Source organism: Rhinatrema bivittatum, chromosome 14 (genome assembly GCF_901001135.1).
Source record: "Rhinatrema bivittatum chromosome 14, aRhiBiv1.1, whole genome shotgun sequence".
Taxonomy (NCBI): Eukaryota; Metazoa; Chordata; class Amphibia; order Gymnophiona; family Rhinatrematidae; genus Rhinatrema; species Rhinatrema bivittatum.
Genome location: NC_042628.1, coordinates 6,959,493 through 6,984,996, shown reverse-complemented (window position 1 = coordinate 6,984,996; position 25,504 = coordinate 6,959,493). Strand labels below are relative to the sequence as shown.

The following is a 25,504-nucleotide window of genomic DNA, read 5'->3' as shown; positions in this document are numbered from 1 at the left end:
CAAAAAGTGTTATGAAATAGTCCCTTCAGACAGATGTGCGCCCGCTTCCTTCCTGAGTCTGTTAGAAGTACCCACAAGCCCTTTAATTCTTCTGCAGAGCCCCTCTCGCGATTCTGGACTGGTAGTGTTGGCAGCTCTCCTACGTCCAACGTAGGATTTTAGCACTTCCAGACCCCAGGGGTGCGGGTGGGGTTGATGCAAACTCTTTATTTCTTGGAAACATGGAGGGGGAGGGGGTTAGAACTGTGATAGCTTTGCCCACAGAAGGCAGGAGAATGAGGAGTAAGAGCAGCAGAGTCCACGAATGCCCTGAAGCTTTAGTGCAACCCAGTACTAGAAAATATTTTGATAATCCGGTCGGCACCTAAAGTAAATGAACTCGTTGAGGTCCTTCTGTTGGTCGCGGTTCCTCTTCCCCTCCCGAGTAGGTACGTGAGATGTTTTGGAAACGCGTTCCGTTTCGTGGTTCTCCCTAGTGTCTCCCTGCCACGTGCAAAATACGACCATAGCAGGAACAGCTGAAGGTGGCCCCCCCCCCCCCCCTGAGAAAAGAGGGTGAATGGATGTGCCCGCCTTCCAACTTGAAGGAGGGAGTGCAAAACATAAGAAAAGGAGAGCCGGGAATAAGACCAAAAGCAAGCAGGACAGCCAAGAACCAGGCCTGAAGAGCTGGTCTGGAGTCTGTGCTGCAAGCAATTTGGGGTAACGTTGCAAGCCATTTCCGTGCAGAAAACCCAGGCCTGGGTTAGATTGCGCGTAACCCAGTTTTGTGCATCCTCAGGGGGGGTGCACTGAGTCTTAAAAGTCTGCCTGTAAGTTCAACCCACACAAGCAGACGCATTGGTGCTCGTTCTTGGGGATAATTTTCAAACCGAAAACTGACTTTGGCAGTGCCTGTGTTGCGGGGTTTCCTCTGAGATTTCGCTCCTGTAGCGCGTGGGGAGCTCAGCAGCAGCTGCGGCTGCTTCAGGCTGACAGCAGTGCTGGAGGGGAGAGGCCGCACTCCCTACCACTGCTGTAAAAACTGGCTCTGCACGGCCTCCCTCCATGCTTTCGCTGGGCCCTCTGCAGACACGGCGGGCAGTCAGCCCTGGCAGCCGGCTAGAGACCCGTTCTGGCCTCCAGTGCACGCAAATGGACCGCAGCCAGGGCATGGAGGTGTAGGAAAAACCCAGTCCCGGCTTCCTTCTCTTCTTCCTGCCCCCCCCCAGTTTCTCCAGGGTCCTGCTCTCTTCCAGCTTCTGTTTCCGCTCCTGCTGCTGACATTCCCACTCCCCCCCCAAGCTCTGACTTCTGCTCCGGTTTCCCGCTCTTGCCCTTGTTCCTGCTTCTGCTCCCCCCAGGCTCCTGATGATACTTCACGCCCCCGGGCTCTGGCTCTTGCTCCTGGTCTTTTTTATTTATTTATTTATTTATTTAGCATTTGTTTATATACCGAGGTACAGTCTTATCCCCACCCACCCAGGCTCTGCTCTTACTCCTGCTTTCCTACCCCCAGGTTCCCTGCAGTCCTGCCAGTGCCCTCGCTTTAACAATCTGAACTGTTCTTATGATCAAGGTTTCTGCTTTTAAAAAGAAAATTGAGAAACATTTCAATAATAAATCTTCATCCATACGGGCCATGCAGTGCTCTGTCTGGGTGAAAGAGCCTTAGGTCACCATAAGCCATCAAAGGAATGAATGCAGTGTGCATAGCTTTGGTAAATTGGCACTTTTCAGTGTTATCAGTGCAGTGTGCACCCCTGTGTATTATCACTGCAGTGAGTGTTCCAGGGCTGCCTTTCTCTCCTGTACTCTTACAGCTGTGCATGTTGGATAGAGGTAGTGTTATCAGTGCAGTGTGCACCCCGTGTACTATCACTGCAGTGAGTGTTCCAGGGCTACCTTTCTCTCCTGTACTCTTACAGCTGTGCATGTTGGATAGAGGTAGTGTTATCAGTGCAGTGTGCACCCCTGTGTATTATCACTGCAGTGAGTGTTCCAGGGCTACCTTTCTCTCCTGTACTCTTACAGCTGTGCATGTTGGATAGAGGTAGTGTTATCAGTGCAGTGTGCACCCCGTGTATTATCATTGCAGTGAGTGTTCCAGGGCTACCTTTCTCTCCTGTACTCTTACAGCTGTGCATGTTGGATAGAGGTAGTGTTATCAGTGCAGTGTGCACCCCTGTGTATTATCACTGCAGTGAGTGTTCCAGGGCTGCCTTTCTCTCCTGTACTCTTACAGCTGTGCATGTTGGATAGAGGTAGTGTTATCAGTGCAGTGTGCACCCCGTGTATTATCATTGCAGTGAGTGTTCCAGGGCTGCCTTTTTCTCCTGTACTCTTACAGCTGTGCATGTTGGATAGAGGTAGTGTTATCAGTGCAGTGTGCACCCCGTGTATTATCATTGCAGTGAGTGTTCCAGGGCTGCCTTTCTCTCATGTACTCTTACAGCTGTGCATGTTGGATAGAGGTAGTGTTATCAGTGCAGTGTGCACCCCGTGTATTATCATTGCAGTGAGTGTTCCAGGGCTACCTTTCTCTCCTGTACTCTTACAGCTGTGCATGTTGGATAGAGGTAGTGTTATCAGTGCAGTGTGCACCCCGTGTATTATCATTGCAGTGAGTGTTCCAGGGCTGCCTTTCTCTCCTGTACTCTTACAGCTGTGCATGTTGGATAGAGGTAGTTTTATCAGTGCAGTGTGCACCCCGTGTATTATCATTGCAGTGAGTGTTCCAGGGCTACCTTTCTCTCCCGTACTCCTGTAAATTTGCACATTGGGCAGAGGTAGTGCTAATTCAGTGTTATCAGTGCAGTGTGCACCCCGTGTATTATCATTGCAGTGAGTGTTCCAGGGCTACCTTTCTCTCCCGTACTCCTGTAAATTTGTACATTGGGCAGAGGTAGTGCTAATTCAGTGTTATCAGTGCAGTGTGCACCCCGTGTATTATCATTGCAGTGAGCGTTCCATGGCTACCTTTCTCTCCCGTACTCCTGTAAATTTGTACATTGGGCAGAGGTAATGCTAATTCAGTGTTATCAGTGCAGTGTGCACCCCGTGTATTATCATTGCAGTGAGCGTTCCATGGCTACCTTTCTCTCCTGTACTCCTGTAAATTTGTACATTGGGCAGAGGTAGTGCTAATTCAGTGTTATCAGTGCAGTGTGCACCCCGTGTATTATCATTGCAGTGAGTGTTCCAGGGCTGCCTTTCTCTCCTGTACTCCTGCAGCTGTGCCTGTTGGGCAGAAGTAGCGCTAATTCACAGGCTGATGCAATAGCCACGCGCTAAAAACTTGCGTCCAAACTGAATGCATTGTTTTATGCGCGCATAATCGCCTCTGCTGGGCGCTCGATGCACTAGGTAAACGAGCCGCCGCGCTAAAAAGAGCTGGCTACGGATAAACCGTGCTTCCCCAGTGTGTGCATGGCATCCGGTGCACAGGAGGAACCGGCTGTGTGCCTGGGTTAGGAAAACAGACTCTCAGGCTTACAAGCCTCCTTTTTCCTAATCTGATCGCCGGCAAGACTTTTTTTTTTTTTTTTGCTTTCTGTGGTTCCTCAGATTTAATACTGCCACGATATTAAGCCAGAGGAACTACAGGAAAGCAGTATTTTCTGCTTTTCTGTAAACCTGAGGGGCTTCCGAAGGCTCCAGGGCTGGCGTTAATTTTTGAAGGTAAAAATGTGTGCATGGGGCTCACAATATTTTTTATATATTTTATATATTTTAGCCAGTAGCCTGGTCAGACGGTATTTACGTAGTTTGGAGGCGCTAATCCCCTTATTGCACAAGGGGTTATGGACGTGCGTCCTGCCGTGCGCTGGCCTGAGCGCTCGGTGTTGCGTCGGCCCTGTCGGTTGGTTTTTTTTTTTGCGGCTCACGGATCTATAAGCCGAGAGGTCCGAGGAGTAGCCCAGTGAGTGGTAGGCGAGGGCTCTGTGCCACAGCCCCAAGGCACCTGGATCCGTTAATCCCGTGTGAGACGGAGCGCGCGCCGAACGCCTGCGTGAGCCCCACCCGCAAGCTGCCAGCCCTCCCTTCCGGGGCCGACTCCATTCATCAGCTGCCGCTCCCCATTGGACGTGGAGGTCCAGTCTCGTCCAGCCCGCTTCTCCCCCCCCCCCCCGTCGTCGAGGCGACGGTGACGTCGAAGGCGCGAGGGCAGAGCGGGTCCGTTTGCGGGTTTTGTCGTTGTGCCCGATGAATCCTGCGTCCCGAGCTCTCGTCCTATCCGTTCAGGGATGGGGGGGGGAGGGGGAGCTTTGTGACTGGGCCGCGAGTCGAGCGCTTCCCATGGGATTGGGGGGGGGCAGGGGGCCACCCCCCCTTGTTTCATGTATCAAGCATTGGTGCGGGTGCGGGGGGAGGTCCGACGTAGCCACAGGGCAACGTTTCCTTCAGTCCGGCTTATGGGGGGGGACGGGGACCCCCAACAAAGCTCTTTTTCCCCTCCTCCAGAATGTGCTCGGACGGAAAACCAGAGCGGGGGGAGGGGGGGTTATTCAGGGGAACGGGGATGGGCTTTGTCACTGCTGGGAGGGGGCCAGGAGCCCCCCGCCAAGGAAGTCCGGCTCCGAGGCCTGTACTGGATGTTCAGCGCCTTAGCCGGGCCGGCGCACTGCCCGAGGGGACCGGTACGGAGCGGATCCCGCCTTTCTCCGGCGCCGGCTGTCTTTGGGCAGCACATTTTGGCTCTGGGGCGCCTACCTGGCCCTTTAGTTTCCAATAAGAAGGAATTAGCTGTGCTGGGAAGCCTGTGAGGAGATTCGCGCTCATGGTCTTGCCTACAGACCTTAATTCCTTTCTTGGTTGTCTGATTAAGTGGGAGGTCTCCGGCTTATGAAGGGGGGGTGGGGGGGTGTATTGGGGATTCGGTGGCAGATCTGGACGGATCCTAGTGCAGAAGCTGCGCTCTCTCTCTCTCGGGTCCTAAGCAAGGTTTTATGTTTATGTTTTTATGTTTATGTTTTATGTTTATGTTTTATGTTTATGTTTTTATGTTTTATGTTTATGTTTTTATGTTTATGTTTTATGTTTATGTTTATGTTGGCTGCTGGCCTGCGACGCGTCTGGGATTCTCCTGCAGGTCTTTGAGGGCCCGCTTTGTCCGCCTGTGGTTTTTCAGGGACCGGGAAGTCCTGTGTCACGGGACCTTCAGAAAGTCCACCCTTGCGCGGAGGGGTTGTGCAGCGCCGAGGCGTCGCCTGGCAGGGTTTGCCAAGCAGCCCAAGACCTGACCTGACCTGACCTGTGCACCTTGAGCTCCTGCGGCTCCGGGTGCACAAAACCTGAGAGAGAAGCCCAGAATTACTGAGGAAAAAAAAACCGAATGTGGGATTTGAAAAGTGACCCTAGTGATCCTGTACTGTAGCACTACACGTGCACAGGGAGCACTGCAGCCCTGTACTGTAGCACTACACGTGCACAGGGAGCACTGCAGCCCTGTACTGTAGCACTACACGTGCACAGGGAGCACTGCAGCACTACACGTGCACAGGGAGCACTGCAGCCCGGCTTGGCCCCCTGATTGGGTTAGGTTCAAATGCTATTGACGTCCATGAGCCTGCACCGTGGGGGGTGGGGCACGAAGCTGTCAATGCAGAGAACCTGTGTTTTTCTTGGGGGGGGGGGGGGGTTTGGTTTTTTTTTACTCTTTTGGAAATTGGGATAAACGTGGCGGGTGAGGGGCGCTGCCCTGGGCCTTTAGATGCGGGGGTGGCTCTGGGATGGGAGGGGGGGGGTCGCTTCGCCGCAGGGTCAGGAGGAGGAGGCAGGGGGTGCCGCTTGCCGTAGAGCATTCCCGGTAACCACCACGCTGTTTCCAACAGACTCACGTCGCCGTAGCGAGAGAGGGGCGAGTGCGGATCCGGGTGCCGGCCTCGCGCCGCGGCGAATGGAAAGGCGTGCTCCTTGTGGGACGGACGTAAGATGTGAGCGGAAATCCTCCAAAGGTGAGACGCTGCCGCCTGCCTTATTTATTGCACAGACCGCGAAGGCTTCTGGCATCCCCCTTTCAGTTGTCTTGCTCGGGTGGGATGGGTTGGGGGTGGGGAGCAGGAAAGTTGTGGTCTCTCCTGGCTGCTTTCCCTCTTTCTTTCTACTCTCTGGTACCGTAGCGCCCCCCCCCCGTGGCGGTCCCGGCTCTTCCTGCAGACCCCTGCCTCGATTAATTTCAGGTTAGCCTCAGAATGTCACCCAGAGGGCGAAGACCTTGACCCCATCCTACTTCCCCCCCCCTCCGAATTGCAAGGTGCGAGGGAGCGTTCGCATCCAGTCTCGCTCCCGGGCCTTCCTGCCAGAGAGGGGGGGGGGTGTAGCGCTAGGCCCCCGCCCGAGCTCCCCTAGCGTTTTCCCGCAGCGGCCTCTCGTCAGACCAGGAATTTCCGGCCGCAGATCGCCCTCGCCCGCCCCTCCTCACCTCCATCCTTCCCAGTGAGGCGACCTGTTTAGAAACAGATCCGAAACCTGTCTGAAATGTGTTTTTTTTTTTTTTGCTCGCCAGATGGTTTCCGGATGGAGGTGACGAGGGTTGGGGGGGAGGGGGAGCGCGGTGTGTTTAGCATTTTCCGAGCTGCTCGCCGTCGTGTTTGACAATCAGATGTGCGCGGCGTTAGCCTGCGGATTTTTACAGGAGGTCTCAGGTAGCCATGGTTACCTCTGCTCCTCGCTAAGAGATGACTTTTATTTCCTGCCTCTTGTGTTTGCACATCTGAGCTGCACATTCCCCCGGAACCGTGATTGGCGTCCGCGCATTTAGGGGGGAGTGACGGGGGGGGGGGGGGGGTGAGCCACGGTCCTAGCTGCCGGCATTTTGAGCCTGGGGGGCGCGCGCGCTCGCTCTGCGCTCTCTCTCTCTCTCTCTCTCTGAAGGCCGCCGAAGGTCTCACCTCGGTGAATCAAGCGGTCAGCAGAGGCCCCCGCTGCTAACCCGCTGGATGGGGGGGGGGGGGGGGAAGCTGTTTTTCGCTGCTCTCGTCTTACTGGATTGCGTTTTCCCATCCCAGTGCCTTGGTTTCCTATTTGGGGGGGGGGGGGGGGAATTGGTTTTATAAAATCTTCCCGCCCAACCCTTAGTCTGATTCCATTCGGATTTCCGCAGCAGCAGCCCCTCCCCCCCCCCCACCCCAGCCGCTGACATTTTCATGGCCCCCCCCCATCACTCTCTGTTCAGTGCGCTTGTAAACTCGAGGAGGGGGTCCGAATTCCCAGATTGGGAGTAAGGGAGCCCCTAGAGCAGAGCGCGTGAGGCCTGGGGAGGCGGCGGGGGTGGTGGGGGGGAGGAGGAAACGTTTCCCTTGAATAAGAGCCCGGGGAGAGTTGATCCAATAAGTGAAGAGCGGGAGAGAGGCCTCCGTGGCCCAGTGAATGAAAGCAAGAACCTTCTGGGTGGGGCCCAGCGTCCTGTCTCCAGGTCACTTCATATCCCCCCCCCCCCCCCCCCCGTGGGGCAGTGCAGGATGGACTGAAGCTGAGCCTGAAACGGATGCAAGGAGCAGGCCAGAATCCTCCTCTGCTGGGGGAGGGGGTCAGCATCGGGGGGGTTTTGGTTTTTGGGGGTTTCTTTTGCTATGGGATTTTTTTTTTTTTTTTGCCCGTCTTCCAGATTTGGTGGGGGGGGGGGGGGGAGGGGTTGGTCAAGCGTGTCCTGACCTTCAGGCCTCGCTCTCTCTTCCTTTGCCCGATCCGGATGATCACAAAGCCTTTGAGGGCTCTTTCCAGGGGCTTGCACGATGATGGGGGGGGGTTTCGCGTAGCGAGCGAGGGGACACCGCAGACAGCAGGAGTGACAGATGAACAGTCAAACCACCCTGCTGGGGTTGAAAGGGCCTTTTTTTTTTTTTTAATAGGGGGGGGGGTGTGGGGAGGGCTCACTAATTGTTTTGTTTTTGAAGGAAGAGGACTCGGATCCTGGCTTCTATTCTGAGAGCCGCGGCATTTATTAGCTGTCAGGGGAAATAAATGACCCAGGCAGCGGAGCCGCTCTGCTCTCTCTCTCTCTCTCTCGCTCTGTCGCAGGCTCAGACGCAGCCCTCGCATTACTCCTGGGGGACTGAGGGACCTGCAGCTGCCTCTCGCCGGCTGCCCCATTTAGCCTTAGCAGGATGGCAGGGGAGGCTGGCGGTCCCCGCTCAGGCAGCCCAGAGAAAGGTGGCTGGGGGGGTGCCGGTGAGCTGCCGCCTCTTCCTCCTCTCCCTTGGGCAGTGGCCACCCCCCCCCCCCCACGAAGAGAAATGACTGGGGCCCCCGTGGTGTTGCGAAAGGAAGTAAATTTGGGCAGAGACTGGATGTGCCGGCGTAGCCTCGGGTTCACATCGGACTGAAAATACAATGCCCAGCAGTAAGGGTACAAAAATACGACGGGGGGGGGGGCTTCCCTGTGAGTGCGCAGAGCCGCAGGCTGCAGAGCGAATCCCGTTCTGGGCGACGGTTAACCAGGAGGGAAGGGGTTGTTTCTAACGAGGACCCGGGGATGGGGGAGGCCTTTCGGCTGCTGATTCGGTTCAGGCAGCAGCTCGCGGCCCTGCAGCTTCGCGTCCCGGTGCTTCGCAGTCGAGCACGCGGGGGTGGCTGGCGACGCAGCAGCAGCTTCGGTGAGGAAAGGATTGGATGGGTGACCGAGCAGCCTGTGGCGGGTGGGCCAATCAAAGGCCCTCTGTTAGATTTCAGGGACGGCAGGCTGGTGGTTTGCTCCCTTCTCTACGACGTGCTTTTTTTTTTTTTTTTTTTTATTACCTCGCAAAATGAGATTGAAACTTAATTCTGTTTTTTTTGGATTTCAAATGCATTTTGCTCCCAACGTTTCCGGAGCGCAGATGAAATGCATTTGATTGCTCGCGGGAGCCGTGCCAGTCCTGCAGAAAACAGGGATCTTTGCAGGCTGCAGTCACCTTTAATTGGGCTGATGCAGGACTTAGCCACAGAGGTTCTTGGGCGCGAGCGTTCAGACCACAGAGGTCACATCTGAAGAAGCTCACGGTCTGGATAATTCTTTGATGCAGACTCCTTGCAGGAAAGGGCGAATGGGACGTGCACGGTAATTTTATCTTCTGTGTGCCGAGCCACATATCTGTGCGTCCCAGCATTATTTTATTTTATTTTTTTTTTTTGTGCGCCTGTGGGCAGAAAGGTCTTTGTTGCTATAGATACTGAGACTCTTCCCTTCTGCTTCTAGCCCTTTAGTAACAGGATCTCCGGCTTTTTACCTGGATAATAATCTGGGTTTTAAATGGCAAATGTTTGCGTGCTCCATCCCTGTACAAAGAGTTTTTAATCTTGAATCGTTATTTTAGGTCCCAGCATATGCTGCAGGACAGTGATTTACTCTTGGAGTTGCAGATTGTGAGCAAAGGTCGGAGATTTTACCAATCTCCTTGTAGTAACCATGACAGAGCCCGAAGTTCTGCTGCAAACGTGTTGCGCGCTTTTCCAAATCTGCTTGCAGCTGTGCATGCCTATGTTTGGATTTCATTACTCGCCTTCCCTGTCCCCAGAGGGCTGACAATCTAAGTTTGTAGCTGAGGCAATGGAGGAGCGACAATGGGGTTTGAACCCTGGCTTCTCTGGTTCTCGCCGCTAACCACTAGGCCAGGTCTGACGCTGCTTTTGTGGTTGTCTTACTCTGGCTCTGAATGCATGTCCTTGTGTGTGCATGTGACTGAATGTACCTTTTTTCCATGTGTGAGAGCCTGATTGCACTTTTCCATATGTGAGTGCAATGGTGTGTGGATGTGTCTTTCTGTGTGTGCCATTGGGTGTTTGGGGATCTGCTGATGATAGAAGACATTCGCCACGTCTAGACCATGCGTTCCCTTCTTGGAGAGTGACAGCAGTTTTGATGGCTTGACAGCCTCCCTTCTAGTCTGTGTCTTTTGTTTAAGTTGAAAGGATAAAATCTTCAGTGCCTTTCAAAGACCATAATGACTTAAATATATATATATATATTTTTTATTTTTTACTTTTTATTTAACCAATAGCATCCCACATACAAACAATCAAGAACAGTACAGCAAAATAGCACACACAGGAAAATCAGTCAGGAAAAAAACAGCTATGAAGATCAGAAAATGTGCACCACAATGAAACATGAGAAATCCATGCCACTGTTCAGTTATCAGTAGACGGCAGATTGGGTTTCCAAAAGCAAGCAACCCAATATTACATCATTTTTAGTTCTGTCCCCTTTCAGTGCAAATCATAAATTTTCAATAACAGCTATATCTTATGTCTGGTTATGCCACTGCTCCAAACATGAATTAGACTTCCATGTCTTAGCAATTATACCGGGTAACGAAGAACAACTGAGGCATGCTTTGTATTTCACTGGAATCCCAGAACCTACCCAGAAGACCAAGGTCTTGTGTGAGATGATTAGGGCAGTCAATATCTAATATCTCCTGGGTCATGCTCTTCCGGAAATGATTAACCCCCGGACAGTCCCGTCACATGTGTAGATATGTGTCCATTTCCTCACAGCCCTCCAGCAAGTTGGGTCAGGTCCAGCATAGATGCTGGCAAAGTAACGGGGTATAATATGTTCTGTGAGTTAAACTGATCATTCATTTAACCCTCCTGGTACAGATAGAAATTTTCTGTGCCGCTACCCATGGCCGTTTCCAGCCCCTCTCAATGAGAGTGAGCCCCAGGTCATCATTCTGTTTGTTCATCAGCTGTGTATTGGTGCAGATCCCATATACCCTTGGCCAGCAATATACCTTTATAGATAACTGAGAAGCTATGAGCCGAATAATCTAAATCGGCAAAAGATTCCATTGCATTAAGAGGCTGCATGGGGCCCAAGAAATAAATAAGGCCGCCTACACCACTCCTTATTTGTAAATGCAAAGCGGGTGATCTGTCTTCTAACTCATAATCTTCCCCGTTAGTAAAACCAGGCCCTTTTCAGCCCAAGACGAAAAACGGGGAGCAAAAGTACAGCTGGAAATGGTAGGGGTTATGAGAAATAGATAAAAGGCGATGAATGTTCTCCTGATAACTTAAGAAAACGGTGAACATGTCTCCAGACCCCAACAGTATGGGCCAAGATAGGTTTCGATCTGCAGATTATGCAGGCATGAGCAGAAGACGAGGGGGCAAACAATAGAGAATGTAACCTAGCATCCTTTGCCTGTTCTCTCTCAGAAGAAACCCAGGTGGTGTCTGGCCTACCACTGAATCATGACTTAAGACCTACCAGCCTGACCGCCCAATAATAAACCCGCAGGTTCAGAAAAGCCATGCCGTCTTGATTTCTGGCTAGCTATAAAGTACTCCATTTAATTCTAGCCCAATACATTTTTCCATGGCTCTGTGCGGGTTAGTAAAGGCAGAGGCGGGTGCAACAAACTGGGAAACACTGCTCCTGCCAGCCCCAGACACAGCCAAATCGCCCCACTTCACTAAGTCAGGATAGGGCTGTAGTCAGCTTTATGAAGATCTTATTGTGAATTCACAATTTTTAATCCTTAAATACGTAAACCTCTGTACAACAATTTTGAAAGAAAAGAGTTTCCAAGGAACTATCACATTAGGGCCAATAGAATACAATTCTGATGTGAAATAATGAACAGTGTGTCCAGAAACAGCACCTTATTCTCGAAGAATAGCCATAGGGCCGGGCCAGGCAATTGAAGGCTCTGCCAAATATAGAAGGACATCATTAACGTACAGGGAGATGTTGTGCTCCATTCCCGCAGCCCAGATTCCCCCTAACAGCCTACGCTCATGGCTCGATGGCCAAATCAAATAATAGAGGAGAGAACAGACAGCTTTCGTGAGTGCCACACAAGATGTCAAAAAAAAGGGAAACAGAGAGCCATTGACAAATAAATGCACCCTAGGTTTAGCATAAAGCACTTTGACCCATGCGATCAGCCTTTCCGGGAAGCCAAAGTGAACTAGAACTTCAAAGCGAGAAGGCCAGTTGAGCCTATCAAAGGCTTTATCTGCATCTAGGAGCAGAAGCCCAGGAAAATCTCTTTTTCTTCACTGTATGCAAGATGTTAAACAATGTATTTGCTGTAGACGCCCTTCCTTTGATAAAGCCCATTTGATCTTGCTTAACCAGGATGGACATGACCCTCATCTAATCTTAGCTGCAACACCTTGGCAAAAATCTTTATATCCAAATTAATCAGAGAAATAGGGCAATACAAACTGCACTCCAAACTGTCTTTACCCTTTATATAAATAAGAGGAATAGTTCTATCAGCCAAAAAAGTCTACCGGAAGCCCATCAGGCCCTGGAACTTGCCCCCCAGAAGTGCTGTTACAGCAGTCTGAATCTCCAAGGTAGTGATAGAAGCAGAAAATGTCTACAAGCAAGAGGGACTAGAAGCAATTTCACCGAAGCAAGAAAAGATCTGATCTTATCTGGATTAACCTTACCAGGCGCAGCCTAGAAAAGGTAGCAAAGTGATGAACAAAGGCAGCTTCTGTACTCCCAAAATTGTGCACCGAATTACCTGCCGTGTCCCAAACAGCAGTAGTTAATATACCGCCAGCAAGCTTCTTAACTGCCTTGGCCAAGAAAGCTCCAGCCTTGTTACTGTGTTCATAAAATTTCAAATCTGGCGCACTTTAAAGCATGCTCAATTCTATCAGTCACAAGAGATTTTAATTCACTGCACACCTGATTTAGGGACTGGAGGGTTTTAGCTGAGCAATTTTATGTAGGCGCTCCAAATCCTTAATTTTATTCTCCAAGTTAAGCTGCTTGGGAAGCCTCTTTTTATGCAAAAAGCTAGTGTATGCTAAGACTGTGCCCCCAAGATGAGCCTTAAAAGCCTCCCAATGCAAGGTAGGATCGTAGCTGTTGAACTGTGCATATTAAAGTCTGATATGGATACAGATCCCCAAACCCCACTTCTCCAAGGAGAGAGGAGTATTTGAACACCATGACCGCACATGCGGCCGGACACCTGGAGAGTCCGGTGAGAGCCAAATAGGGTTGTGGTCAGATAAGCTGTAGGCCAAAATGTCGCTGTTGTTGATCAAGGGAATCAAACTGGTGGAGGGGGGGGGGGGAGCAAAGGAAAAAGTTGACCCTATTGTATGAGTTGTGTCTGTAAGAATGATGAGTGTAATCCTGTCAAGATGGAGGCGGTCCAGAGAATGGTGTGGGGCCAGTATCAGAAAACCTATGAGGAGAGACTGAAGGATATGAATACACTGGACGAGAGTGAAGTGCAGGAGTCATGTGATTCAGACCTTCAGATACCTCAAAAGTTTTAATGATGTGCAATTGTCAAACCTTTTCCGTTGGAAAGAAATCAGTAGAGCTCTAAGGGTCACGAAATGAAACTCCAAGGAAGACTCCTCAGAACCAGCGTCATAAAATATTTCTTCAAGGAGAGGGCGGTGGATGCCTGGAATGCCCTTCCGGAGGAGGTGGTGAAGACAGTAACAGTGAGAGAATTCAGAAGGGCGAGGGATAAATACTATGGGTCCCTAAAGGCTCGAGGATGGAATTGAAGAAAAGAGTGCACGGAGCAACTTGATGGTGCGGCGGTTACTGCCCTTAACAAACAAGCCTGATACTTTGATGCAACTCAATCACAGCTCTCTGCTTCAACAGCAAGGCATAACAGGGAATTGGATTCAATAGCAATCAACGAAGGCTTGTGTGGGGAAAGTGATAACCACGGAGGTAACGGGAACTTGGATTCAAACAGCAACCAACGGAGGAGGGCCCTGACGCTTATGCTCTGGGAAACAGATAAGCATGGGGTAACCTACACGGCACAGCGGATACTACCAGAAGCTTACTGGGTAGTCTGGTTGGACCATTTGGTCTTTTTCTGCCGTCGTTTGCATGTAAATCCATCTATGCTGCCCATTGCAGGCTACAAAGAATAACATACACAATTTAACATATATAAATTAAAATGTCCATAAATTTACCAAATTAAACCAACCGAGTTGAGGGCACAAGTAAGGATTACATATGCATCTTTAGGATCTGAAAAGGCCTGCGTGACAACTAATGGTAAATTCTTCTCCGTGAGAGCACGGGCAACTCCTACTGCGCGAATTGTAGGAGGCAAATATTTGCCCGCCACAGCGCAGCTTCTCATCTTCCATTTTAGTGAAGTGCGTTTCTTAACAGGAGAAGAGATAACGTTTCGCGTTTAAAGGCAGAATATTAATTTGAGGGGCCAAGGCGGAGGTCGCTTCACTGTCGCATCCGGCCAATCCCCCATGATGTGGGAAGCCACCATAAAAGCTATCAAGAGTGAACGGCAGGAAAAAGTGTGCCTTTAGTTTCTGTGTTTATCAACCAAAGCACCCCACCATTTCCCAGTCCCCCCCAACCCAACAAACCCACAACTAGAAGAACGTCTTGGAGATAGCCCTAGGAACAAGCACCACCCCATATTCCCAGGGGGAACACCCTCAGGACCAAAAGGGATGATTAAATTTGGCATGAATGCTCCCGTAGCAGAAGAAGAATCCTTTCTAACAGCTTCCAGGAGATTTTCGACCTCTCTAACTGCGGAGCACACTGTGGCTTTACTGTTGACTCCCCCCCCCCCCCCCCCCCGCAGTTGCGCCAGCTAGGTCATGGCACAGCGAATCCCTAGGTTTTGCAGCTCTCTCTCCTAATGTTGCCAAATGTTTGCTGTTGCTTCTGCAACTCTAGTGAAAAATCTGGAAAAGGTTATAATTTTGCGGCCTACGTGAAATCGATCTGGGCAGCGTCGGGGATCTTATCCAAAAGTTGTAGAGCCTCGCAGTTGGTGCTCGCGGCCTGACCCTGTGCGCCGGAGCATTTGCCAGTGACTGATGTGCACTCTCTTTTTCAGTGGCACTGCCTTTGCAAGACAGTCCCATGAGATCCGGGAGCCATTTTGCGACGAATCAGACTGGATTGCTGCCTTCTGGTTTGTGCTACTCTTTCAGGTAATCTGATTGTGTGGACGTTATTTCTCCTTGAGCGATTCCCGGGGTCGTCGAGTTTTACCACAAAAGTGCGCTCCAATTTGTCAGTGTTACCTCTAGCAGAGGTTAATGAATCTTCCGAGTCAGAAACTCTGACCTCCTTATCTAACCGGGAGGCGTTCTCATGGACTGCTTCAACAATTGGGCTACTTTATCAACTAGAACACCCAGAAGGGAGTCCAGTTTCTTTGTACTTTTTGTGGGAAAGGCCTCCAGCAACTTGTTAATATAGTCAGTACCTCCTGCCGGTTCCACCTCCGACGTCTGCAGATCATCCTCCGAGGGCAGGGTCCGCATCCGAAGTTTCCTGCTTTGCAACCTTGATTTTGGCTGCTTATTTTATCTTGTAGCTCCGACTGCCCATAATGCAGGGATAGAATTTTTACTTATGTCCTTAGACGCTGACATACCATTTGGCTTTGACAAAATATCAGTCCCAAAATTAAGTGTAGGCCTGTCAAGAGCTCGGTCACGTGCAACTGCTGAGCTCGGAGCATAACCGGAAGTCATGACGTCAATAATTATTGATGCAGGAGTAGGTCCGTGGCGCCCGTGTGGCTTGACACTAAGAGAATAAGTCCAGAACAGCTATTACATGTGTAGGTATAAAAGGCAGCAAAAGAAAACCTTCAAGAAATTCAGAATTTAATCCCTCTAAACTCTGAGAGTGGGTGACTGTAAAGTGTCGAATACTGCTAGGCCAGGTCAGGCAAACTGAAAAGAGGCTCGATTCATGGCACTGCAATATCGGAGAGGTACCGGTACATCAGAAGCTTGAACGCCAGCGCGTCCTATCAAAGCTTTTCTCAGAAATCCCAAATATGAAAAAGGAGTACCCTGAAGCGAAAGGCGCGCATTGAACAAGAAGACAAAGTCAAAACCCGGACCAGCGGACACTGTCTCTTTCCCCAGGTGTGCCCAAGTTATTTGTGAATGGGGTCTGAAAGCTGGAGGAGCAGCCCTGCCTGTGGCGGACTCATGCAGCTCAGGGTTGCAGCCAGGAGAGAGTCTGGGCTGCACCAGATCAGAACCAGTGACTCAGCAGTGCCTACGCTTGGCCCAGGTTCACCTGCACGGTGCTTAACTAAGGCTCTGGCACCCCTGCAGGATCCAGTTTGCCTGGACATGTGAGAAGTGGCACTCGGATCTGTTTATGCTGGACAAAGGCTTTCACATGACCTGCCTGGGAATTTTACAGAGCAGTAAAGAGGAGAGAGAGAGACGGCAAGTCCTGCACTTTCAGTCATTCAGACAGTACTCAGTGTACATAGCACTGTACAATTGCAGAGCAGTGCTCTGCTCATGCATACAGAGCACTGACTGGGCACAGAGGAGCTCGTGCATACAGAGCACTGACTGGGCACAGAGGAGCTCGTGCATACAGAGCACTGACCGGGCACAGAGGAGCTCGTGCATACAGAGCACTGACCGGGCACAGAGGAGCTCGTGCATACAGAGCACTGACCGGGCACAGAGGAGCTCGTGCATACAGAGCACTGACCGGGCACAGAGGAGCTCGTGCATACAGAGCACTGACCGGGCACAGAGGAGCTCGTGCATACAGAGCACTGACCGGGCACAGAGGAGCTCGTCCATACAGAGCACTGACCGGGCACAGAGGAGCTCGTGCATACAGAGCACTGACCGGGCACAGAGGAGCTCGTGCATACAGAGCACTGACCGGGCACAGAGGAGCTCGTGCATACAGAGCACTGACCGGGCACAGAGGAGCTCGTGCATACAGAGCACTGATCGGGCACAGAGGAGCTCGTGCATACAGAGCACTGACTGGGCACAGAGGAGCTCGTGCATACAGAGCACTGATCGGGCACAGAGGAGCTCGTGCATACAGAGCACTGACCGGGCACAGAGGAGCTCGTGCATACAGAGCACTGACCGGGCACAGAGGAGCTCGTGCATACAGAGCACTGACCGGGCACAGAGGAGCTCGTCCATACAGAGCACTGACCGGGCACAGAGGAGCTCGTGCATACAGAGCACTGATCGGGCACAGAGGAGCTCGTGCATACAGAGCACTGATCGGGCACAGAGGAGCTCGTGCATACAGAGCACTGACTGGGCACAGAGGAGCTCATGCATACAGAGCACTGACCGGGCACAGAGGAGCTCGTGCATACAGAGCACTGACCGGGCACAGAGGAGCTCGTGCATACAGAGCACTGACCGGGCACAGAGGAGCTCGTGCATACAGAGCACTGACCGGGCACAGAGGAGCTCGTGCATACAGAGCACTGACCGGGCACAGAGGAGCTCGTGCATACAGAGCACTGACCGGGCACAGAGGAGCTCGTGCATACAGAGCACTGACCGGGCACAGAGGAGCTCGTGCATACAGAGCACTGATCGGGCACAGAGGAGCTCATGCATACAGAGCACTGACTGGGCACAGAGGAGCTCATGCATACAGAGCACTGATCGGGCACAGAGGAGTGCCAATGCAACTCCCAGTCACCAGTCTGGGTTCTCATTCTGCGTTGTAACTAAGCCTGGCCATAAGCAGGAAGGATTGGATCTGCTCTTTGCATTCCTGCCGGGTACCTATGCCCTGGATCGGCTGCCGTCGGGATACTTGGCGTGCTGACTCGGTATGGCAGGTCTTGAGCAGGGAAGGTGATGCTAACTCTGCCGCTGGGATGGAGAACCATTCTCTCTGGTCGGCACACAGGTGGAGCCCCTCGCACAGGCTGATGGAGGCTCCAGTATATTAGCAGTGTTAATTAAGTTACAGAAATTATGCATGTTATCACTTACCTTTCCTAGACTCAAGTTATTAAAGCAATAAAGCATGACCTGCTGATCCTAAGCAGTTAATGAGTGGCTAAGAGCAGAGGGTTTTTCCCCCTACATAGAAACCCTATAGCAGGCTATTAACTAAACTGTCAGGCAACAGCCCAGAGTAGAGAAGGAGCCGTCTCCGCCAGGTTCTCGTGGGAATAAGCCTCAGTCAGGTGACGGGTTTTATTTAGGGGTCAGTATCTGGATTCCTCTCTGTCATTCACCATTTGCTTTTTCATCTTGGTTTTTGCAGTAGGCTGCTTGCTTTTGGTTTGTAGGGGGGATGCGTGTGTACACGAGGCCGTGGATTGGGGGAGGGCTGTCTGGTGATAGGCACCAAATTTCACTCCGCTCCTCCGGGGATAATCTGTGGTTTATCTCTGGACCCTGGGTTAACGTTGGGCTCACCGCAGAAGTGAAATAAACTTGGTATCCTCGGCCTGTCCACGCGCCGAAGCACCAGCGGTTCAGCTTTTGATCGTATCAAATACATTGATCCCCTCAGGGCTGCCGGCTCGTGAAACTGTGGCACTGACAGCCTTCCAGACTTTATCTGTCATACCGACACGCGTTTTCTGCGCAGCTGGATCAACACCCCCTCCCCCACTCCCAAATACTGCAGCTTCACAGAGCCTGAATCTCCCCGGTACTGGGGACACAGGTCCCCGTCGCTCAGGACAGTTTGACCGGCGTGAAGTTATTTTTACAGACTTGTTCTTCTTCAGTTTGTTTGGGTGGTTTTTTTTTTTTTGTACTGAATGTTTGTAAGGTTGGCAGTCCTGGATCCCAGGAGAGCTTGGGGTGCTAAGCAGGGGTAAGGCTTGACAAGCCTCTCGTACGGAGGGGACCCCCAGGAACGCTGGCCGAGCCGCCATGGTTAGGGGCCGCCATGAGATCTGATGGGAGTGCCACAGTCCTGCCGCGAACCCCCAACTCCCCGTGGCACAGTGCACGGCAGGGGGATTCCCTTTGGAAATGAGAAGGCAGCACACGGGGGAGGCTGACATCTGGCCGGTTTCCAAATCGTCCGCAGGGATTTTCACCGCTAGGTCATTGTGGAAGAGAAGCCACAGGGGTGGTTGGTTAAGTTTCTCTTTGGAGCTTGCCTAGCGTTAAGTCCGTGCACAGCAAGCACCCGTGTGCTTCCCGCCTGCTATCTGTGCACGGGGGGCAGGGAGGCGGCAGGGGATTAAAATGCTACCCCTCTGAGCAGAACGCCGCTCCGTGCAGGTCCTCCAGTGGCTTCACGTTTTGATAGATCTGTAGGGAGCGTTTTGATGAACTCTGGTTTTTAATCTGACGGGGATAGGACGCTGGGCTAGATGGGACCATTGGCCTGACCCGGCTTTGCCGTTCTTATTCTTGGATGCACAAAGCTTGCATGCTTCTGCTGTTTTGGGTTTGAACTGCTGCTCCATGCAGGTCACCCCCCAGTGCTTCGATACCATCTCTGGGGATCCTCTGTTTGTTTCAGTTTTGTTTTTTTAAAAGTTCCATTACCATTTGTGTCTCCTTCCCATCTGGCACTGTTAAAAAAAACAAAACAAAACATAAAAACGGTGGGATCAACCTAGAGGATCCCTGGAGACGAGAGAACGCTAATGAAACGCTGGGGGTAGCCTGCACGGACCAGCATTAGAGACCATGAAGCAGCGCTGTGTGATTGCACCGGGGTAAATCTGCATGGAGCGGCAGTCAGGGCGACAAATGGCAGTGGTGCAACAGCATCAGGCCTCCGAGAAAGAGTGACGTGCACGGAGGGACCGTGGTTGCAAACGTGCCGAGCATGAGGATCATTGCTAACCTCGGTGGCTACCTGGTAACAAGGTGTTGTCTTGGCTGTTGGTTTTGTGGGAAGCCGTGTTGAAGACGGCAGGACCTGAAATGGTGGGAGGTAGCGGAGGCTATCACTTTGGTGGATTTTGGGCGTGCTCGGGACAGGTAAAGCACTCGTGGGGAGTTGGTGTTGAGTAGCGTGAGGTGTTTATAAAATTGGAGAAATCTCTTGTGGGAAAGCCTCTCTCTCAAATCCAGGTTAGAGGTGCGAGTGCGTTGGAAGCCCGTGCAGGGATTTTATTTCAGGTAAATGTCTATGAAAGTGACCCTTCACGAGGTCCCAGAGCGCTTCTCACAAGCGTAGGGATGTGTGTGTGTGTGGGGGGCAGTAAGAGGCCAGCTGTGCAGTCTGGCTGAACGAAGCTCTGCCGTAGAACAGAGCTGAGCAGGCTTTCAGCGAAGGGTCTGCCTTACCTTATCCCTCCGTGCCGTGTATCCAGCGGCCTTAGGGGAGTGCACGATTGGCAGGGTGGGTAGGGAAGGACTGAGACTCTCTTACCCGCAGGAGGAAGCCAGCCCAGCCCTGATGGTAGCCCTTTCCTGTCTTGCCCAGTCTGGAGGCCCAAGAGTCTTCTTGCCCTGGGTGTTGGGGGAAGTCTGAAGTGCGTAACGGGAAGAACTGAGGGCTAGGCCAGGGGATCCCTATCCTGCTGTGCCGAGAGGGTGTTCTCTCCGAACTGGATGTTGCGAGGTCTTACCAGCAAAAGGGTGTTTTTCCCCTCTGTGTGCAGAACGAGAGGGACATGTTTGAACAGAATTAAAAAATGAAGGCAGCTGGTTTAAGAGTTTGGTCCTGCATGAATCTGCAGACCGTGCCGGCACCTTCCCTCTGAACAGAGAATGCAAGCGTGCTGCGTGGTTACTCCGTGCAGCCACGCCAGGGAAGCGCAGTCCCTCGTTTCTGACCTGCTCCATTTCTCTGCACTAAGTGGATTGTATTCGTTGCACGATCCCGGGCTTGGTTTGTGGGTTACGATTATTCTGGTGTGGTGCTGGCGCATTTGTACTGTGCTCTTGAAAGCGCGGGAATGGCAGAAGTCATATCCCTCCATGACTGCTGGAGGAGTCAGGCACTCCCTGCGTTTCTGCTGGGAACTCTGCTGATTCAGTGACTTAATGTGTTGTAAATCTGGCACAGAATCCAGTGAGGCCCAGGCTCCGCTGCACCTGATTCAAGGTTGTGTGTGTGTGTGTATCAGTCACACCCTCGCTCACAGGGGAAGGAGGGAGGGCAGGGAGAGGGGAGAGAAAGGAATGGGGGGGGGGAGAGAGCGAGGAAAACAAAAACGTATTTGCCATGCTGGGTCAGACCAACGGTCCATCGAGCTTGGCAGGAAATACCCAGCAGATCCCAAAGAGTCGATCCAATTCTTGTTGCTCACTTGTCAGGGATAAGCTGTGGGTTTCCCCGAGTCCACCTGGCCAATAATTGTTTATGGACTTTTTATCCAGAAACTCGTCCAAACCCTTTTTAAATGCGTTGCCCGTATCCTTCTGCAACAAATTCCATAGTTTTGTGATGGGTAAAAATAATAAAAAAAAGACTTTCTTCAGTTTCTCTTATCTGCAACCTTTTACTTCCATGGAGGGTTCCCTAGCCCTAGTATTAAGTGAAAGCGTAAATAACTATTCCCAGCTAAGAAAGCAAATAGAAAGCTGGGGATTATTAGGAAAGGAATGGAGAATAAAACAGAGAATATCCTAATGCCTCTGTATCACTCCATGGTGAGACCTCATCCTGAGTATTGTGTGCAGTTCTGGTCACCACAGCTCAAGAAAGATACAGCAGAATTAGAAAAGGTACAGAGAAGGACGACCAAGGTGATAAAGGGGATGGAACAATTCCCCTATGAAGAAAGGCTAAAGAGGTTAGGACTCTTCAACTTGGAGAAGAGATGGCTGAGGGGAGATAAGATAGAGGTCTATAAAATAATCAGTGGAATGGAACAGGTAAATGTGACTCAGTTGTTTACTCTTTTGAAAAGTACCAAGAGCAGGGGACACCCAATGAAGTTACTAAGTAATCCGTTTAAAACTAATAAGAGAAAATATTTTTTTAACTCAATGCATAATTAAGCTCTGGATTTCATTGCCAGAGGATATGGTGAAAGCTGTTAGTGGAGCTGGGTTTAAAAAAAAGTTTGGACAAATTCCTGGAGGAAAAGTCCATTAACCATTATTAAGGTGGAGTTTTAGAAATCCACTGCTTATTCCTGGGATAAGCAGCCTGGAATCTCTCTCCCCCTTGGGATCCTGCCAGGTACTTGTGACCTGGCTTGGCCACTGCTGGAAACAGGAGACTGGGCTTGATGGACCTTTTGGTCTGTCCCTGTATGAGAAGTCTTATGTTCTTATCGGTTCCATATCACTCATATAGGCCGATGCAATATGGATGCGCCCATTCTCCTAACGCACGCCCCTCCACCTCTCCTGGGCATGCAATGCGATATGCAAATGAACAGTCGCATTAAAAAGTATGTACTAGGCGTAATTGTGCGTCCCTAGCGCATCCTTGGCATCGGGCGCCCAGGAGACGTGGCTGTCGGTGCGCCGGTTAGGAAAACGGATGCCCGTAAATTGAGCGAACGTTTCCCTAACCTGATCGCCGTCAAGACTTTTTTTTTTTTTTTCCCCCCCCCATGTTGCTGCTTTCTGTGGTTCCTCCTGCTTAGTTTCACGAGGATATTAAGTCAGAGGAGCCACTGGGGCTGGTGTTAATTTGTGAGGGTTAAAACGTGTGATTTTTCTGCATCGGGGGGGAAGGCAGGCGAGATGGCATTTAATGTGATGAGTGCTATCGGCCATGCCCTGGTTTGGACCTGTGTTTTGGTCCCGCTGATTCTATTGTTGCATCGGGAGTTATTCTATCGCCCCCGCGCTAGGCTGAGCGCGCACCGCATTGTATCGGCCCCGTGATTTTATAAACCTCTCTCAGATCCACTCTGTCACCTCCTCCACAGGCTGAAGAGCCATGACCTGTTCAGCCTTTTTTCATAAGGGAGCCGTTCCATACTATTGATCATTTTTATTGCCCTTCTTTGTACCTTTTCTAGTTCCACTATATCAGCCCAGGCTAGAGCAAGGTACAGCCCTGGCAGAGGAGAAAATGGGGAGAGAGCAGGGAGTAACCCTATAGAGGAGGAAAGGGGAGAGCATAGGAGGAACAGTCTTGAATAAAGCAAGAAATAGCTCTGGCACAGGAGGGGCAGAAGCAATGAGGAGATAGGAAGGGAGAGAGCAGAGAGGAGCCCTAGCAGAGGAAGGAAAGAGAGTGGGGAGTAGCCCTGTCAGAGGAGGGAAGGCAGAGAGCAGCTGTGCTGCTCCCCTTTGAAGGGGAGAGATAGCAAGGAGCAGCCCCAGCAGAGAAGGGAGGAAGAGTGAAAGAGTGGGGAAACCACCCTGGAAGAGGATGAAAGGGGGTAAGAGTAAGAGAGCAGAGAGTAAACCTGGCAGAGGATAGAAAGGGATAGAGACTGGGAAGGAGCTCTGCCAGAGAGGGAATGGAGGAGGAGAGAGACTGGGGACTAGTTCTGGCAGAGAATGGAAGGGAGGGAGTGAGCAGCCTGAGCAGAAGGTGCAAGTGAGAGGAAGCAGGGAGGAGAGAGTGAAGAGCAGCTCTGGCAGAGGAGGGAAAGAGAGAGTGAGGAGCAGCCCTGGCAGAGGAGGGAAGGGCGGAGAGTGAGAAGGAGCCCTGGCAGAGGAGGGAAGGGGGGAGAGTGAGGAGCAGCCCTGGCAGAGGAGGGAAGGGGGGAGAGTGAGGAGCAGCCCTGGCAGAGGAGGGAAGGGAGAGAGTGAGGAGGAGCCCTGGCAGAGGAGGGAAGGGAGAGAGTGAGGAGGAGCTCTGGCAGAGGAGGGAAGGGAGAGAGTGAGGAAGAGCCCTGGCAGAGGAGGGAAGGGAGAGAGTGAGGAGGAGCCCTGGCAGAGGAGGGAAGGGAGAGAGTGAGGAGGAGCTCTGGCAGAGGAGGGAAGGGAGAGAGTGAGGAAGAGCCCTGGCAGAGGAGGGAAGGGAGAGAGTGAGGAGCAGCAGCCCTGGCAGAGGAGGGGATGAGAGAGTGAGGAGCAGCCCTGGCAGAGGAGGGGAGGGGGAGAGTGAGGAGAATGAATGGTGCAGGGCCGTCAGACTCCGTGCAGGCCTCACACTGTGACTCTTCTCTGCCTCAGACATTTTGTAAAGCCTGCAGAATCAAGCAGAGCTAAACTCCCCTTTCTGGGATTAGCGAGACCGTGCAGCTGGGCTCATTGCCTCCTAAGTGGAAGAAGAAAGGTTGAGCCACCTGTGACTCGAGGTTCGACGGCACTGGAGGGAGAGGAGAGGCTGTCGAGAGCTGTGGTTCTTGGCAGGAGGAAGAAAAGGCCTTCCTGCTCTCACGTTAGTATTCAGGGCGCCAGCCTATGGCGGGCAATGCCCTCAGCCGGGGTGGGCAAACAAAGATTTAATCAGGCAGCGGAATCAGCTGCGCTCGCCATGCTAATTAAACAGAAAAGCAAAGAATAATTAAGGCTGGCGTTCCCCCAGCACGGGCTGGGTGGGGGGGGGCAGCTCTCCCGGTGGCAGGATCTGAGCGCTGGCACCGGGAGGTGGAGCGCTGCCTCCCCCGGGGCTGCGCGGACATAAAACAGAGCTTGATTAAAAGCCGAGTGACGGGCAGCGTGGTGCAGGGAAGCCGTCCGTGCGTTCTTAACGTGAGCTCAGGCTGCGGCGGCGGGCGCATCCATCCTCGCACAGCCCCTGATGCTTTCATCAATCAGCGGCAGGGAACGGGGTGGGGGTGGGTGCGAATAAAACACCCCCAGCCTGGCGGCGGCGGCGGGGGGAGAGAGAGAAGAAAGGGACCTGGGTCTTCTTATAAAGCCCACCCACCACAGCCACTTTGATCCCGTATTCACGTCGGGTCGGTCAAGGCCCTCGGTCTACCGTTTACTGGTCATCAGTTCCGTGGCGCCCGTCGATGTACACAGCACTGTACGGAGAGCCCTTGTTCCGTGGAGCTTACAAAATGTAGGCAAGAAGCAGGCAAGACCCATAAGGAAAGTATTTTGTTGTCCGAACCGTGGTTAAAATCAAGAAGGGCTGCGATTTAGGCAGAGTCGGGGCTTGAGATGCTATAAAAGCAGCCCCAAGAAGGTGGAATATTTTTTAGGTAGGGCTTGGATAAAGCCAGAGAAGGTGGCATGAAGCACCGACGAGGGAGGTCTGCGGCAGGTGTCCGGCGTGGCACGGCGCGGCGGTGGCGGCGATGGAGCAGGGCGCAGACGGATGAATGGAGTTGGGGGGGGGGGAGGAGCTTGGTCTGAATGTGGAGGCAGGTGGGGAACCAATGTGGTGACTTGAGGAGAGGGGGTTTCAGGGGGGCATCATGAGAGAGTTTAAGCTGTGCAGCTGAATTTCGTCGGGGAGAGAAGACGGTTCGGTGCGACTCTGCCCTGAAGCCAAACTCCCGCCCCTCGCCCGCTTTGCGCTCCTGCTGCGGCCCTGTTCAGGTGGATTCTGTGGTGTCGTGCAGGCCGCACGCCCGGGACGCTTCGCCTCTCCCGCTATAGCTCTCCCCAGCTACGTTGTAAATTTTAAAAAGAAGCTAAAAATGAAACAGGAAGCTAAAAAGAAAATGATATAAATACCTTTAAGAAAAAAAGGAGGAGCCGGTGAGAGTGATGGCATGGGGAGGGAGGAGAGGAGGAGGCCTTGGGCTCAGATTGTGTAAGTCAGAGAGGCTGGAGGGCAGACGACGACCTGGCCGGAGCACCTTGTGGAGCAGAAGGCAGGGAACACCTAGGGGTGGGTGAGTGGGCAGAAGATCTGAAGATGACCCCTTTGGTGGTGGATGTTTCCTTCCAGCTTCTTGCCTGTGGGGAGCGGCAGCATTGGGCTTCCTTCCTTCCCGTGCCGGATTGCTCGCAGGCCCTGGAACCTTTTTTTTTTTTTACCGGCCCGGCCTAAGGATTGTGCAGA

The 25,504-nt window shown here is 52.1% G+C and overlaps 1 protein-coding gene across 6 annotated transcripts in view; it reads left to right on the top strand.

Annotated features, from left to right (window-relative positions):
• Nucleotides 1–25,504, top strand: part of RAI1 (retinoic acid induced 1) — a 171,922-nt gene that overhangs the window by 69,611 nt on the left and 76,807 nt on the right. For 4 of the 6 annotated variants that reach the window (XM_029576484.1, XM_029576483.1, XM_029576486.1 and 1 more), the window contains one exon: nt 5,814–5,936. The exons of the other annotated variants lie outside the window; for them this stretch is intronic. The gene's annotated coding sequence lies outside the window, so the exon portion shown is untranslated. The remainder of the gene's footprint in view (nt 1–5,813; nt 5,937–25,504) is intronic. 6 annotated transcript variants of the gene reach the window in all.